This window comes from Equus przewalskii, chromosome 14 (genome assembly GCF_037783145.1).
Source record: "Equus przewalskii isolate Varuska chromosome 14, EquPr2, whole genome shotgun sequence".
In the NCBI taxonomy this organism is placed as follows: domain Eukaryota; kingdom Metazoa; phylum Chordata; class Mammalia; order Perissodactyla; family Equidae; genus Equus; species Equus przewalskii.
The window spans coordinates 65,786,195-65,801,511 of NC_091844.1; the positions used below are offsets into that span (position 1 = coordinate 65,786,195).

The 15,317-nt window shown below is 40.4% G+C and overlaps 1 protein-coding gene across 6 annotated transcripts in view; it reads right to left on the reverse strand.

Annotated features, from left to right (window-relative positions):
* LCLAT1 (lysocardiolipin acyltransferase 1) overlaps window positions 1-14,490 on the reverse strand; it is a 186,729-nt gene extending 172,239 nt beyond the window's left edge. The window contains exon 1 of one of the 6 annotated variants that reach the window (XM_008514749.2): window positions 14,179-14,490. The gene's annotated coding sequence lies outside the window, so the exon portion shown is untranslated. Of the gene's footprint in view, window positions 1-12,265; window positions 12,686-14,157 lie in introns of those variants that run through there. The other 5 variants (XM_008514754.2, XM_008514750.2, XM_070574175.1 and 2 more) reach the window with 5 other exon arrangements.
* Window positions 14,491-15,317: the final 827 nt, after the last annotated feature.

The window sequence follows — 15,317 nt, forward strand, 5'->3', positions numbered from 1 at the left end:
GTGTCAACAACAACCTAACCAGAATAAGGACAGCAAAGGCAAAATGTGAGCCTAGATCCCAACCTCGAGGAGTGGGGTAAGGGCCAGCTCCCTTCCCCACAGTTCATAAAACTTGGGGTATTCAAGTTCCAAAGATAGCTAGAGGAACCCAAAGACCTTCCTAAAGAAAGGAAGCAGGTACGACATACTCTCCCCACTTCCTGGACCCTGATTCTAAAGCCAAATTACAAGGACCATTTTATTTTGCATAAAGCTTTAAATATGTTTGTTTAGGCAGACTGTTGCTTTTGTCTATAGTGGTACTTAATTTTGTTATATCAAAACGAATACATAAACTAGTTATAACTGTAGTTATCTATGTATAAACTCCTTGTTGTGGGGGACTGGAATTGGCCACCCTAAGATATGTCTCTTTGGCACAAGGATATCTTGGGCTAGTTACTTTTAAAAAACTGCAGACAGGAAAGAAACTCTGAAAAGTAGAATTTACTTACCCTTTGTTAAGAGACATTTACATTTGTAAAGGAAATCTCCATCTGTAAAGGTGTCTCCCTCTCTGTACCAGGAAGAAGGAGGGATGACCTTATGTTCACATGGTAGACATTTTGCATTGAGGCTTATTTTCATTATCCTGAACTAATAGTAGCTGAGGATGCCCTTGGCTTGAACAAACCTCCAACTTGTTACAATTACATAACCTACAGAGGGTCAAAGTCTTCTCCAAACCTAAGGAAGCTTAAATTCTCAGGGGCTTAAATTCTCTCAGCCTCTGAGGATCCCCTCTTCTAACTCAACCAATTCACCAATTCTACCCTACTTCCATCCACCCTCACCCCCATGGCCCCCAAAAAGCCTTAAGTAAAACATCTATAAACACATCAGAGGGAATCGTCAATTTAACAGGTAATAATGGATATCCTTGAGCCATCTTTCTAGCTCCTCCCTCTTCTTCAATCACCCCACATTCCTACTCCAAAAAACTGTCCTTGAAACTCTAAAATGGTTATTCCTAGGTTAAGGAAAATTCGGCTTTTTCCAGTTCCTACTCCCTAGTGAGCATGCCAAAAAATATCAAAGTGCTAGGCTCTAAAGCCTTCCATCTATCAGGATCCACCCTCCAAATTTTTTTAAGGCAAAAAGTTAATCATTCTGTTACCCTGTTAAGCCACATTCCAGCCCAATGCTTCTGCCCAGTACAAAGGCAGGCAGAGCAGGGTCTCCTCAATCAATGTTTACTGAATTGAATTACTAGGATGCTGTTTTAACTTAACTGGTCACCAGATCAAAAGCTACATTTCCCTCTTTCAGAGCAGCAAGGTCACTCGCATGTTAAAAATGACCTCCCTTCCAAAGGTAACTATTGTCAGTTACTTCTTCCATTTTATCCAATTATTGCCAGTGAAACTTACAACACAACAAGCAAGTAAAAGCACCCCATTTTTTCCCCCACAGGTTAAGAAATTAAGTCATAGGAAGATAAAATTAGTTGCCCACAGCCTTCTAATAACAAAAAAAGGAATTCTACAACATATGAGGTACTGTGAGAAATTAGTGTTACTCGCAAAATCTTTTTTAATCCTCACAACAACAATAGCAGAAAAACACTACTGTGATTACTGTGGGTAATCAGACTTAGGTTAAAAAATAAAATTCCCTCCTCCAAATCACCACAGTAAGTGCTCCCAGGAGATTCAAGACCAGTCAGGCAAAACTCAAAGAGTTCAAGTTGTTCAAGGATAATTAAAACAAACCAAAAGATAATACTGTGTCTCCCATACAAATATAAAATGAACACTTGTCTATGATTTTACTTAACTCATTTATTTATTACAGAACAAATAAAATGTTCCATCTGGTTCAAAGGCAAGTCCAAAGAGCACAAACGCACAGGCAATGGGGAATGGTGAAATGACTTTGCTTAACAGATCCAAACTGGCTTCTCCCACAAAAGAGGAGAAGAAATCAATTATACCTCCAACCAACAAAATCCATTTGCATGCCTAAGAATAAGAATAATTTGCATTGCTGTCAGTTACTCATAACGTACAAAGGTGTAAAATAAATCAAAAAACAATAAAAGCTGAAGACCCCATAGATTAGAGCTCCAGGAAAAGTGCTCTAGACATCACCTAGTTTCCACTGGAGACACCCAGTAATCCTTTTGGTACATTTCAAAGTCTTTCACAAATTTTCCTTACATAGCTCTTAACCACTATGCACAATGCCTTTTTCTTCTTTTAGAAAAGAAACCACAGCTTCAAGATCTGTGACAACCACTAGAAAAACTGAGTTAGTCCCTTCCATAAAACTAATCTTTCCCTAAGATGAATTTTTCTCTATCACATTCTAAGCTAGAAATTTAGACTTACTATGAATTCATACATAAATGCAGAAAAAAATTAATTGATTGGACTGTCAGGCTTCTTAAGAGATCTAAAACTAATGAGGGTTTGGTTTTACTGAAAAATGACCCACAGAATTACTCTCTGGAGAAATAAAGACATAGTTAAACTGTCACTTCCAAGTAACTGACCCAGAATTTACTTATAAGTGTCTTACTGGCAAATTTATGCATCTTAATTTCCACACTATGTTTTCTTCCATACTTCCATAAAAGGTAATCCCAGAGGCTGGCCTGGTGGCATAGTGGTTAAGTTCAGTGCACTCTACTTCGGTGGCCCAGGTTTGAGGGTTCGGATCCTGGGCACAGACCTACACCACTCATCAAGTCATGCTGTGGCAGCATCCCACATACAAAATAGAGGAGGATGGGCACAGATGGTAGCTCAGGCACAATCTTCCTCGAGCAAAAAGAGGAAGATTGGACAAGTGTTAGCTCAGGGCAAATATTCCTCACCAAAAGAAAAAAGGAATCCCCGTCCAATTTCCACCTCCAGTAAAATCAAGTAGACGTACTTCTGCCTACTGCTCCAGCTAAATGCAACTAAAAATGGGGACATTATAAATAACACAAACTAAAAAAGACTCTGGAGGTGGAGAAAAGAAGGTACCATGGAAAGACATAGTAAGAGTTCCTTGGGTTTTCCTTTTGACTCTTATACCACACGGATAGGGAGCTGAAGAAGCCAGTAATCCAGAATTGCCAACAGGGGCAAACAAAAAGTCCCCATTATTTCAAAGGACCAAGAAAAGAACAGCAGAGCAAAACAGAAAACTTTTAAACAATAACCACTGCACTCCAGCCAAAAACCATAGGAAAAACTGTGGCCCATCCCCACCCAAGACAGCAAAGGCCAAGCAGGGAGCCTGAACTTTCAGTCTTACCAGGGTGTGATGTCGTGCTTCAACACGACCGTCCCTCACCCCACCACCACCCTGCAGGGGTGATATCTAAGGCCAGACTTTCCTCCCTGCCAGGTTGTTGTAAAAGCCTCTTCCCCTGCCACAAGCCGTCTATGGAGACCACCTGGAGAGCCTGGACTTTGACTCCCATGACAGTAATCAGGCACACTTCTCACCCCACCAGGGGCGGTACGAGACAAAGCCTAGCAGAGAGTCAGGACTTTCACCACCCTCCGTGGTGTCCGTCGAGGCCATGCAGGGAACAGTAAGGAGGCAGGGTAGTATCAGTGGGGGCCTACAGCAGAGCTGAAACTCCCACCTCTGCCCAGCAGCAATGAGGACTCCCACTTTGTGTCAACGGACCAATTTCTAGAAAGCACACAACTCACCCAAAATGAAATACATAATTTGAATAGCCCTGTAACTATTAAGGAAATTAAACTTGTAATTAAAAAGCTCCCAAAAAAGAAATCTCCTGGCCCAGATTGTCTCATTAGGGAATTCGACCAAATGTTTAAAGAATTAACACAATCTCTTCTAGAAAACAGAAGAGCAGGGAGCATTTCCCCAATTCACTTTATGAAGTTAGTATTACCCAACAAAAGACAGTACCAAAAAAAACCGAAAACTACAGACCAACACATAAATATAAACACACAAATCCTTAACAACGTATTAGCAAACAGAATTCAGCAATATACAAAAAGTTGAATTTAATCTAGGGATACAAGGTTAATTCAATATTCAAGAATCAACAAATGTAATTCATAATATTAACAAATATAAACATATATAAATTCACATGATCATACCAATCTATACAAAAAAATCATCTGATAAAATTCAATACCTGTTCATGAGAAATATTCTCAGAAAAAAATAGGAATAAAAGGGAGCTTCTTCAATTAGACAACAAACATCTACAAAAAATCCACAGCAAATATTGCACTTAATAATAAATGCATATTGTAAACAGAATGCATATTGCATTACCCCTATTATCAGGAAGAAGGCAAGGATGTCCACTCTCACTACTTTTACTCAACATAGTAATGGAAGTTTTAGCTGATGCAAGAAGGCAAGAAAAGGAAATAAAAGCCACACAGAAAAGAAATAAAACTGTCCCTATTTGCAGATGTCATGATGGTTTACATAGAAAACCCCAAGAAATTTACCCAAAAAACCTCCCAGAACTAATAAGTGAGTTCAGCAAGGCTGCAGATACCAGATAAACATTTAAAAAAAAAAAATTGTGTTTCAGGGGAAAAGATAACCAACAGAATAGGAAAAAATTTTTGCAAATCATATATATGACAAGGAGTTTGTATATAGAATAAGAATTCCTACAACTCAATAATAAAAGGGCAAGCAACCCAATCAAAAAGTGCACAAGGGATCCGAATAGATATTTTTTCAAAGAAAATATACAAATGCCCAACAAGCACATGAAAAGGTTCTTGACATAATTTGCTATCAGGGAAATGCAAATCAAAACCACAATGAGATACAACCTCATACCCACTAGGATGTTATAACTTCTCTAGGGTGGCTATAATTAAAAAGACAGATATTAACAAGCATTGGTGAGGATGTAGAGAAATGAGAACCTCCATACACTACCAATGGTACTTGTACAGCCTGAAAAACAATCTGGCAGTTACTCAAAAGGTTAAACATATAGTTACTATATGACCCAGAAATTCATCTCCTAGGTTTATACCAAAGAAAACATATGTTTACACAAGAACTTGTACATTGATCACAGCAGTATTATTTATAATAGCCAAGGAAGGGAAACAATCCAAATGTCCATCAACTGAAGAACAGATCAATAAAATGTGGTATATCCATACAATGGAATATTATTGAGCCAGGTAAAGGAATTAAGTACTGTTGGATACTACAACATGGATGAACCTTTGCAAACATAATGCTAAATGAAAGAAGCCTGTCACAAAAGACCACATATTGGATGATTTCATTTATATGAAATGTCCAGAATAAGCAAATCTATAGAAACAGAAAGTAGAATTACGAGTTGCCTAGGGCAAAGGAAGGGAGGTGGCGGGAGAAGAGAATGAGGTGTCTCTGCTATTGGATAAGGGGTTTCTTTTTAGCTGATGAAAATGTTCTAAAATTAATGATGGGGATGACTGTACAACTCAGTGAATATATTAAAAATCACCATCAGATCCACAACTGACTTCTCTGTAGAAACTGACAAGCTGCTTCTAAAATTCACATGGACTTGGAAGGGACCCAGAATAGATAACACAATCTTGAAAAAGAAGAACAAAGTAGGAGGACTCACACTTCCCATTTTCATAACTTACCACAAAGCAACGGTAATTAAGACAGTGTGGTACTAGCATAAGAATAGACATACAGCTCAATGGAACAGAATTGAGAGTTCAGAAATAAACCCATGTGTCTATACAACTACCATATGACCCAGCAATTGCAATCTTGGGCATTTATCCCAGTGAAATGAAAACTTATGTTTACACAAAAACGTGTACATGAATGTTCATAGCAGCTTTATTCATAAAAGCCAAAACTAGAAATAACCTAAGATGTCCTTCAATGGGTACATTCATACCAAAGAATACTAGGGATAGTAAGGAATACTAAGCAATAAAAAAGAACAAACTACTGATATATGCAACAATTTGGACAAATCTCCAGGGAATTATGCTAAGTAAAAAAAGATAATCCCCAAAGGTTACATACTGTGTAATTCATTTACACAATATTCTTGCAATGACAGAATTACAGAAATGGAGAACATGTTAATGGTTGTCAGAGGTCAGGGAAGGGGGTGTGTGGCTATCAACAGACCATACAAGCATTCCTTATGGTGAATCTCTTCTGTTATCTTGGCTGTATCAATGTCAATATTCCCGCTGCAACATTATATTAGAGTTTTGCAAGATGTTACTGTAGGGGAGGAAGACATTTCCTCTACCCTCTCTGGGTTCGTTGGCCAGAGAACGAATTAAATTCACATGAGACAGAATAGCAGGAGAAAATTAAACAAAGCTTTATAACATGTATACATGGGAGAGGCTCAGGCAAGCTGAGCAACTCGCCAAAATGGCTGAAGCCCCCACCTTAAATATCATCTTCAGCTAATTACAAAGGAGGATGCTGGGGGTGGAGGGGGAGTTGATCTTGGGAGATTACCACACAAGTACAGTAAACAAAATGCAGATTTAAGTCCTTGCCTTTGGCATTGATTAAAAGTTTCTAGAGATAAAGTCATCCCCCCTTCTTCCTGGTACAGAAAGGGAAGCAACTTTACAGATGGAGATTTCCTTTACAATGTAAATGTCTCTTAACAAAGGGTAAGTAAATTCTACTTTTCAGCTGCTTTCCTGTCTGCAGTAACCAGCCCCAAATAACCCTCATGCCAAAGAGACATATCTTGGGGTGGCCAATTCCAGGCCCCCACACTACCATTGGAGAAAACTGGGTAAAGAGCACATGGGATCTCTCTGTATTCTTATCACTGCATGTGACTACAATTATCTCAAAATAAAAAGTCTAATTTTTAAAAAAAGGAATCCCTAAACATTGCTGTATAACAAATCCACATAAACAGAGAACATTACTTTTTTCCAAAAGGAGATAGTAGTAGGGAACCACATATCAAGCAAGAAAGAAAGAGAAAGAGATTGAATCCAACTTTGTAACTTTAAATAATTAATCTAATCTGGTACCTGCAAAACATAGATTAACAAATACCATGGTTGAATAATGACTCTCTCAAAAGATACCCATGGTCCTAATTCCCGGAACCTGTAAATGTTACCTTCTAAGGAAAAAAAAAAAGCACTTTGTGGATAGAATTAAGTATTTTGAGATGGGGGATTATCCTGGATTATCCACCATGGGCCCTAAATATAATCACACATATCCTTTTAAGAGGGAGACAGAGAGAGGTGACCACAGACAGAAAGAAAAGGAGAAGGCAATGTGACCAGAGAGGAGGGATTGGAGTGATGCTGCCACAAAGCAAGGAATGTAAGCAGTCACCAAAAGCTGGAAGAGGCGAAGATAGATTCTCCCCCACAACCTCTGGAGGTGGCATGGCCCCCTGACCCTTTTATCTCAGCCCAGTGATTCTGAATTCTGGCCTCCAGAATTGCCAAAAAACAAATTTCTGTTGTATTAAGCCACCAAACCGGTGGTAATTTGTTACAGCGGCCACAAGAAACATCCCCCAGAAATGTAAAGAGCTAACAAATATGTATGGAAAAGGCCTTTAAGAAGTTTGAAGGACAACTGCAAGAGAAAACCACATACAATTTTAAAATTCTTAATTCAAAATAAGAATGTAACATCCCTAATTTTCAACAGTTAAGAGATCTAGATAAAAAGAGAAATAAATAGGGGCAGGCCCCGTGGCCGAGTGGTTAAGTTCTCGCGCTCCGCTGCAGGCGGCCCAGTGTATCGTTGGTTCGAATCCTGGGCGCGGACATGGCACTGCTCATCAAACCACGCTGAGGCAGCGTCCCACATGTCACAACTAGATGGACCCACAACGAAGAATATACAACTATGTACTGGGGGGCTTTGGGGAGAAAAAGGAAAAAAAAATTTTAAAAAGAAAGAGAAATAAATACAGCTTTGGGAACAATAATGTCCAAGGCAGACTCAGTTCACTGAAGATCAGCCCACTCAATAGCCAAGAATTGTTTATAACAGTAGCTCTAGCAAAGATTCAATCTTAATTAACTCTAACTTCTAGTGTATTTCTTCTCTGAAGGAAAGAAAAGCTAAATTGTGCTGGTTTCATTACTACCATAAATAAACTCAGCAAAATAAGGTCACTCTAGCACTCCCTGGACTACTCCAGATTATTTCAATCCTGCTTCTACACTTCTCTCCCATTCTTAGAGAGAACAAAGCAAACACTCTAATTCTTCCTCTAATTTAATCAGTTGGTCCTGATGCACAGCCATGCTAAAAATATAGTTTAAGTTTAAATCTGTAGTTGTTCCCATTAACAAGTATGTTATTCCAGTAATTCACACACTCTTCAGTTTGAATCACAAAATACCATTATGTATATGTTATAACACAAACAATAAAAAGCCAGTAATATACTTTTACTGAATTTCAGAATGATATAATGGGACATGCAAGAGTACTAAACGAGTTCCAAAGCAATCATGATAACATATGAAAGGGGAAAGGGCAAAAATGACATCTCATTTAAAACTCCCACCTTACAGAGAAAACCACCCTAAGAAGCTACAGTAAATTAGGTTGAGAATGGATATTCAGAAACTTTGGATATAATCTGTAATACAAGGCATACTTTTATTCAAATAGTCAATCTCTTACACTTAAACCCACATAAGTACAGTATATCTTAACTTTAAACTGGATTAAAACAGGCATTACAGCACAGACTCTGGAACCAGATTGCCTAGGTTCAAATACACGTTACTTAACCTCTATGGGTCTGTTTCCTCACAGGTAAAACGAAGATTAATAATATTTACCTCTTAGGGGAAGTTGTGAGGATTAAAGGATTCAAAAACTTACAGCACTCAGGACTGAACCCGGTATGTAATAAGCACTCAATAAATGCTAGCTGCTATTAATATTATTAGTTATTTAAAGAGAGGGTCATCATTACCACCTATGGACCTCCTAATAGTCTCACAGTTGCCAGGCTCACTTTTCATCATAAAAAACCTAGAGGTGACAAGTAACAAAATCTCAATGATCTCTAAAGACACCAATTTGTTTATCTCCTCCTTCAGAAAGTAAGCTCAAGGACAGGAACCATGTCTTATTCAACTCTGTTCCTATCACCAAGTTCATGGTAAGTATCCCAAAATGTTCAAGTTAAATAAACAAACATTTTGGTGTTCAAGCCACTCCTAGTTACCATAATTTTCCTCCCCAACCCCACATAGGCAAATTTTATTAAATCTACACAATATAAAGAAAAAATAATTCTAAGAAAGTATTTGCATTACAACAACAGGAGAGCAGAAACAGTAAGAGCCACAGACAAAGCTGCCTTCCCCCAAGATACCTAAACATTCTGGTTGGGAGAGTCACTGCCAGGCCAGGGTAAACAATACTTTCACTCCACACTCCTAGCCACAGAGCCATTAAGAATGGCTGCCACCACTCATTTCTCTTCCCTCATCATGCTCTTATTCCCACCTTTTATCCATCATTTGCTCTGTGACACCACTAGACACCAGCTCACCAACATGCTAGCTCCCTGTTCCACGAGGTTGTCCCAAGGGAATAAAACCATATATTTACAAACATAAAAGGGAGGTCACCTCTTCCTATTTGAGATGGAAAACTAAGGGTAGCGTAAATCTTCCCTGTATCGTCCCTAGAACAGTAATCTACTTCCTGTGAGGAAGTGAACAATTTAAGTTTTCAGAAGCTTCAATTGTGAAAGACTGCTGGTCAAGTGGTTAACCATCTCCAGGCAGCTTTCACTGATGGCTGCCCCTCAGCCAGCCCTTCCATCTGCCTCCCGGGGTTGTCACAGCAGGATCTCCATGGCCCTACTGCCAGAGGGAGAGGACTAGGTAGAGGTGTGATGAACACTTGCTGTCAAATCAAACTGAAGGTCACAAAAGCCTTTTTCCAGCCTTACCCAGGGGTATAGGAAACTCACCAAAGGCTTTTCTTAGCTCCAGTGTTACATTCAGAACCTTGAAGCCAAAGGAATCATGGCTAGTACTCATTATCCAAGAGCAATCAGCACAGTAGAAAAAAAGGCCACACAGTGATTTCTCTTAAACAGGGGCTATATTTCATAATGATAAAAAAGACATTTGACCAGAATTTTCCAAAAAAATGAAACAAAATATAAATCAACTTATTTTCATAATGTATCTTATATTTCCCAAAATTTAGGTTACACTTGCAACTATGCACTAATTCTTAGGAGAAGGAATTCATCAATTGGTAAAGGGTTTGAGACATAATTTTGTGACCAAACTGCGAAACAGCATATAACAGCCTTGATTTCACATTTGCCTTTTACAAGACAATTATATAAAACTCATTTTTGCAACAACAAAAACTCTAGATTTCATACTGCTTTTAAATTCTTTTAAAGTACCTCTCTCATCATCACCCCTCCTGGTTTTCCTCATCAAAAGTTAACTGGTCTAATATTGCCAAATTTTCTAAATTAAGGTACAACAGTAAACTGCACAAATCTTAGATGTGCAACTTGAATTCTTACATATACATACTCCCATGTAACCACCACTCATCTCAAGATATAGAACATTTCCAACATCCCAGAAGGTTCCCTCATGCCCCTTCCAATCATTAACCACCAGGAACCACCATGGTAACTGCTATAACCAGAAACAGTTGTACCTGTTTTTGAACTTCATTTAAATGCAATCATACAGCATGCAACCTTTTGTCTGGCTCATTATGTCTATGAGATCCATCCACGTTGATGTCTGGATCAGTAACTCACTCTCTTTTATTGCTTTTTTGTTTCACTTTAAAACTATACAACAATTTATTCATCCATTCTACTGCCGATATCCATTTGGGTTTTGTTTAATTTTTGGTTATTATGAATAAAGGTGCTACGAACATTCTGTCACTTTTTTTTTTTTTTTTTTTGGTAGACACATACATTTGTTTCTCTTGCCTATATACTTAGGATGGAATTGCTGGATCATGGGTAGGATTAGACCTACCCATGCCACAGTTTTCCAAAATGACTGTCCCATTTTACATTCCTACCAACAACATAAAAGAGACTTAGTTGCTCTACATCCTTGCCAATACTGGCACTGACAATCTTTTTAATTTTAGCTATTCTGGAAAGTGTGTAGTGTCTCATTATTGTTTTAATTGGCATTTCCCTATTGACTAGTAACATTGAGCGCCTTTTTATATGCATACTGACCATTCAGAGACCCTCTATTAGAAAGTGCCTGTTCCAGACTTCTGTACATTTTTTAATTAAATTGTCTTTTTCTTATTAATTGTACACACACATACACATATTTAGGTTGAGTCCTTTGTCAGATATATGAGTTGCAAATTTCTTCTTCCAGTCTGTATTGTGCTCTTCTCTTAACGGTATCTTTAGATGGAGGGAAGTTCTCAATATTAGTGAAGTCTGAAGTCAAATTTATCAATCATTTCTACAGTCAATTACTCTGAGAGTCCTTTTTCAGAAATCTATACCTACTCTACTCACTAATTCTTTGATTTGAGCTTATGGTTTGAGCAATTCTTGACCTTGCTCTGAATTCATGAAATCCTGCATCTTTGCAAGGTTTCTACAGTCAATTTGGAATGCATTCATGTTACGTTGTTGGGTGCTAAACAACTCTAGTATTATGAATGTTTGAGTGGAGATCAGTTTTAAAACTAGAGAATTCATTTGTGATTACTTCCCAATTATAACGACTTCAATACAAATATATTAAAAACTTACTGAAAAAGAAAGAAAAAAACTCTAATACCATTATTCTAGCATATTGCCCCAAACATACCTTATTCTTCCCACTCCCTTTGTGTAGCTTTCCTCCAATGGAGCAACCTTTACACTAGACCCTCTAGACTTTTGATGATATAATTAAGTTTTTTGTAGTATCAGAAATCAGAGGCCTAGAGGAAGTTATAAGCCTGGTTTCATTACAACTTATTTGACCCAACAAATTCAGAGGGTTTACAACTCTCCCAAAACCCAGTAACAAAGAATTCCCTGCTCTATCCTTTTTCCTAAATTAGTTAATATCTCCAATCTCCCACCATATCATTACCAAAAAACCAAAACAAAAAAAAAACCACCTTACTCTTTCCTTTACTCACTCATCAGGTGTTTCCCACCCCCATACTATTCTTCTTCACACCCAGTCAATCTTCCATTCTGCCTTCAAAATTTATGCAGTGAACTATGAATTCTGCTCTGCCACAGCCGAAGTTCTGGTTCACTCACCACCTCTCATCTGGAGTATGGAGACTGTCCTTAACTGGTCTTCCTCTTACATTCTCTCTTTCACTCTGTCACCAAAGTCACCTCTCCAGAACATAAAGTTGATCATGGTACTCCTATGATTAAGATCCTTCTACAGGTCCCACAGGATAAAGTCACTCTCCTAGCTGAGAATTCACAATCCAGCACCAACTTTTCCTGGCTTCTCTCTCAGCAACTCCTACAAATCCTCTGCTCTGACCCCTGGACACCCACACACTCTCACCTGTCCTGACTTTGCACTGTTTCCTCCTTTGGCTACAGGCCCTTTCTCTGGTAATCCTGCAGTCAGTTCCCTTCCTCTCTGGACCACGGCTACCCCAGCAGAAGCAACTGTTCCCTTGTATGTGTTCCCACAGCTCTCTGTACTCAGCACAACTATATTTGAGTCCTTATCACACTGCGTGAGTTAATCATTTATTTGTGTGTCTCGTTCACTAGTCTACAAACTTCTGGACCTGGGGCTTCTCCCTGGACTCCTCAAGACTAAGGTCAGGAATTAATCTTTAGAATCCAGGTACATTGCAGGGCAATTCCACAAAGGCTCAACAAAAGAATGAATGACCCAGCCACTTTTATTCCTATCATTTTTTTTTATAAATAGAGACTAGAAAAATTAGTACAAATATGTCAAAGCAATGAACCTAACACAAGTTTTCTTTTTAAAAGGCATTCAACAAATTTAAAGTTTAATAAAAACTAAAATCTTCCTTATTTAATTGCACTTCCTGTTAGAAATTAGTCACAACTTTTTGTTTTAAAACACTTTTTTTAAAAAATGGGCAGCAAAGGTAGGATAGATATACCATTTAACCAAAGTAACTGTAGTCATCACAATATAAATCAGATGCCAGTGGAATGAATTATGGTTATTATTTATACATTACAACTAAAACCCACAAACAAAATTACTTTGTTGAAAAACTTGTTCACAAATATCCCCTTAACACATAACACATCTGTATGATACAGGAGGATGGTACGCATGGTGGTTAAGAACACAGCTGGAATCACAATGCTAGTTGTCCGATGTGGGGCAAATAAACTTCCATGTGCCTCAGCTTCCTCCTCTGTAAAACAAAGATTATCTTCACAATGATGCTGAGTGACCATGTTAGCACATACAAGGTCCTTAGATCAATGCCTGGTAGTTCAAATGCACAGTAATAAATGTCAACTGTTATCACTGCGATTTTAACTTTTTTAAGCCCTTTCACATATATTGTCTTTTTTTTTTTTTCTCACAACAGTACAATGAGGTTGTTTGGACTGGAAATGCTATGCCCATTTCAGAGATAAGATACCTCAGTCCCTGGCTAGGGCCTAATTTTCCTCTCGTGGCACTGCCACTCCAGCGCCGATAAGCAGGCGTCTGACGCCTAGAGGATGCACAGATAAAGCAGCGCCAGCCGCTGCCCTGACACCACACGTCCAAACCTCGCACGTGGGACGTTTGACAAATCGGATTTAACCGCGGCAGAGCTCGGACGGTGCTGGGGTGGTGCAGCTCCCAGGCCAGCCCAGGTCCGGAGCAGGAAGGTCTTCAGGCTCATCTTTAACATCGACGGGAGGCCTGGCCCCCGGGACGCGGCGGCCACCTCGCCTTCGCCCGGCCCGCGCGGCCCCGACGCCTCCACCAGCCTCCAGGATTCGCTTCCCCAGGTCCTGCTCACACCTGAGCCGGAGACGCGGCCACCTGCGTCGGGTCCCCAATTCCCGGTCAAGTGACCGTTACCGGGGCCGCAGCCCGGGGAGGCCCGCGACTCAGGGGGAAGAGCCCGTGCGGCCTCTCCCCCTCCGCCCACTCGGGGATCCCCCGGCCGCCGCCGCCATTTTCCCCGCGCCGGAACCCCCACCTGACACTTCCAGCCTCCCACCTGTGACCAGCAGGGGACCACACGCGACGCCGCTGGGGCGCGTGGGCGGCCTGGAGAATCCTTGGGGGTCACAACCTCCGGGCAGAACCCGCCGCTAATTCATCCCGGAGCGGGGAGGCGTCCGGCCCGTCGCCCTAGTAATGCGTCCAGGCAGGCGCCGTCCTGATTGGCTGCGAGCGCCGTGACGCGGCGGCGTCCCCGGCTGCGTGGGAAGCCCGGGTCCCCGGCGCCCCGCCCTGCTCCGCTGTCCCCTGCTGGGGGCACCCGGGCGCCTGTCCTCGAGGGCTCCCTTAAAGGAGCCACGCTCGTTTCTTCGTTTAGTCTCTGGGAGAGGAGGGACCGAGAGAGCGAGGGGGCGACGGGGCGTAGGGGCGAGAAGCAATAGAAATATGAGATCACTCAGGGCATTGCCCCAGGGAACCTAATAGTCTGTCCAACGCCTGGAGTTTCAGAGTGGGAAACAAATCTGGGGAGTTTAATTTACAAGCCTAATTTACTAACCCGAAGTCACGGGACAAATCAGTAGCGGAACCGGTTCTAGAACTCAGGTTCCTGATGAGCAGCGCCAAGCTCTTCCTAGCAGGCTCAGCATTTCCCCAATCCTAGGAAAACTTTCCCTGTCTGAGCACCCGCAGCATTTTCACCATACCCCTCGGAAAAGGTACTCATCGCTTTCACGTGGTGTGTCTGTCCCCTAACCTAGTGGACTCTGGGCCCCATAAAGGGTGCGGACTGTGCTTCCAACCTCTTTTCGTTTCCCACTCAATGCCTTCCTCCTGCTGGCCTTCAACAAAGACTCACCAATTAAAAATCTTAAAAATAATAAACAGTGCAAAAATTGTACATCACACACACAGCCATTCATCAGTCATTCACGTATGTTTATGTGTTTTATTCATTTATTCAACAAGGCACCGGGGGAGGGGCGGTGGTGAATTTTTTTTATGTACAAGCTTCCTGTCCTCCCAAAATTTATGGTGTAATAATAATGAACATCTATGGATGCATAGCTTCAATATAGCTAAATTGTCCGTGAATCGAAAGTTCCTGTGCTCCTCTTCTAAATCTGTTTCATAACCTCGCCGATTTTGTTCAGAAATATTGAAATATTTAAGATGTGCTAAAATTGTGTTCGAAAA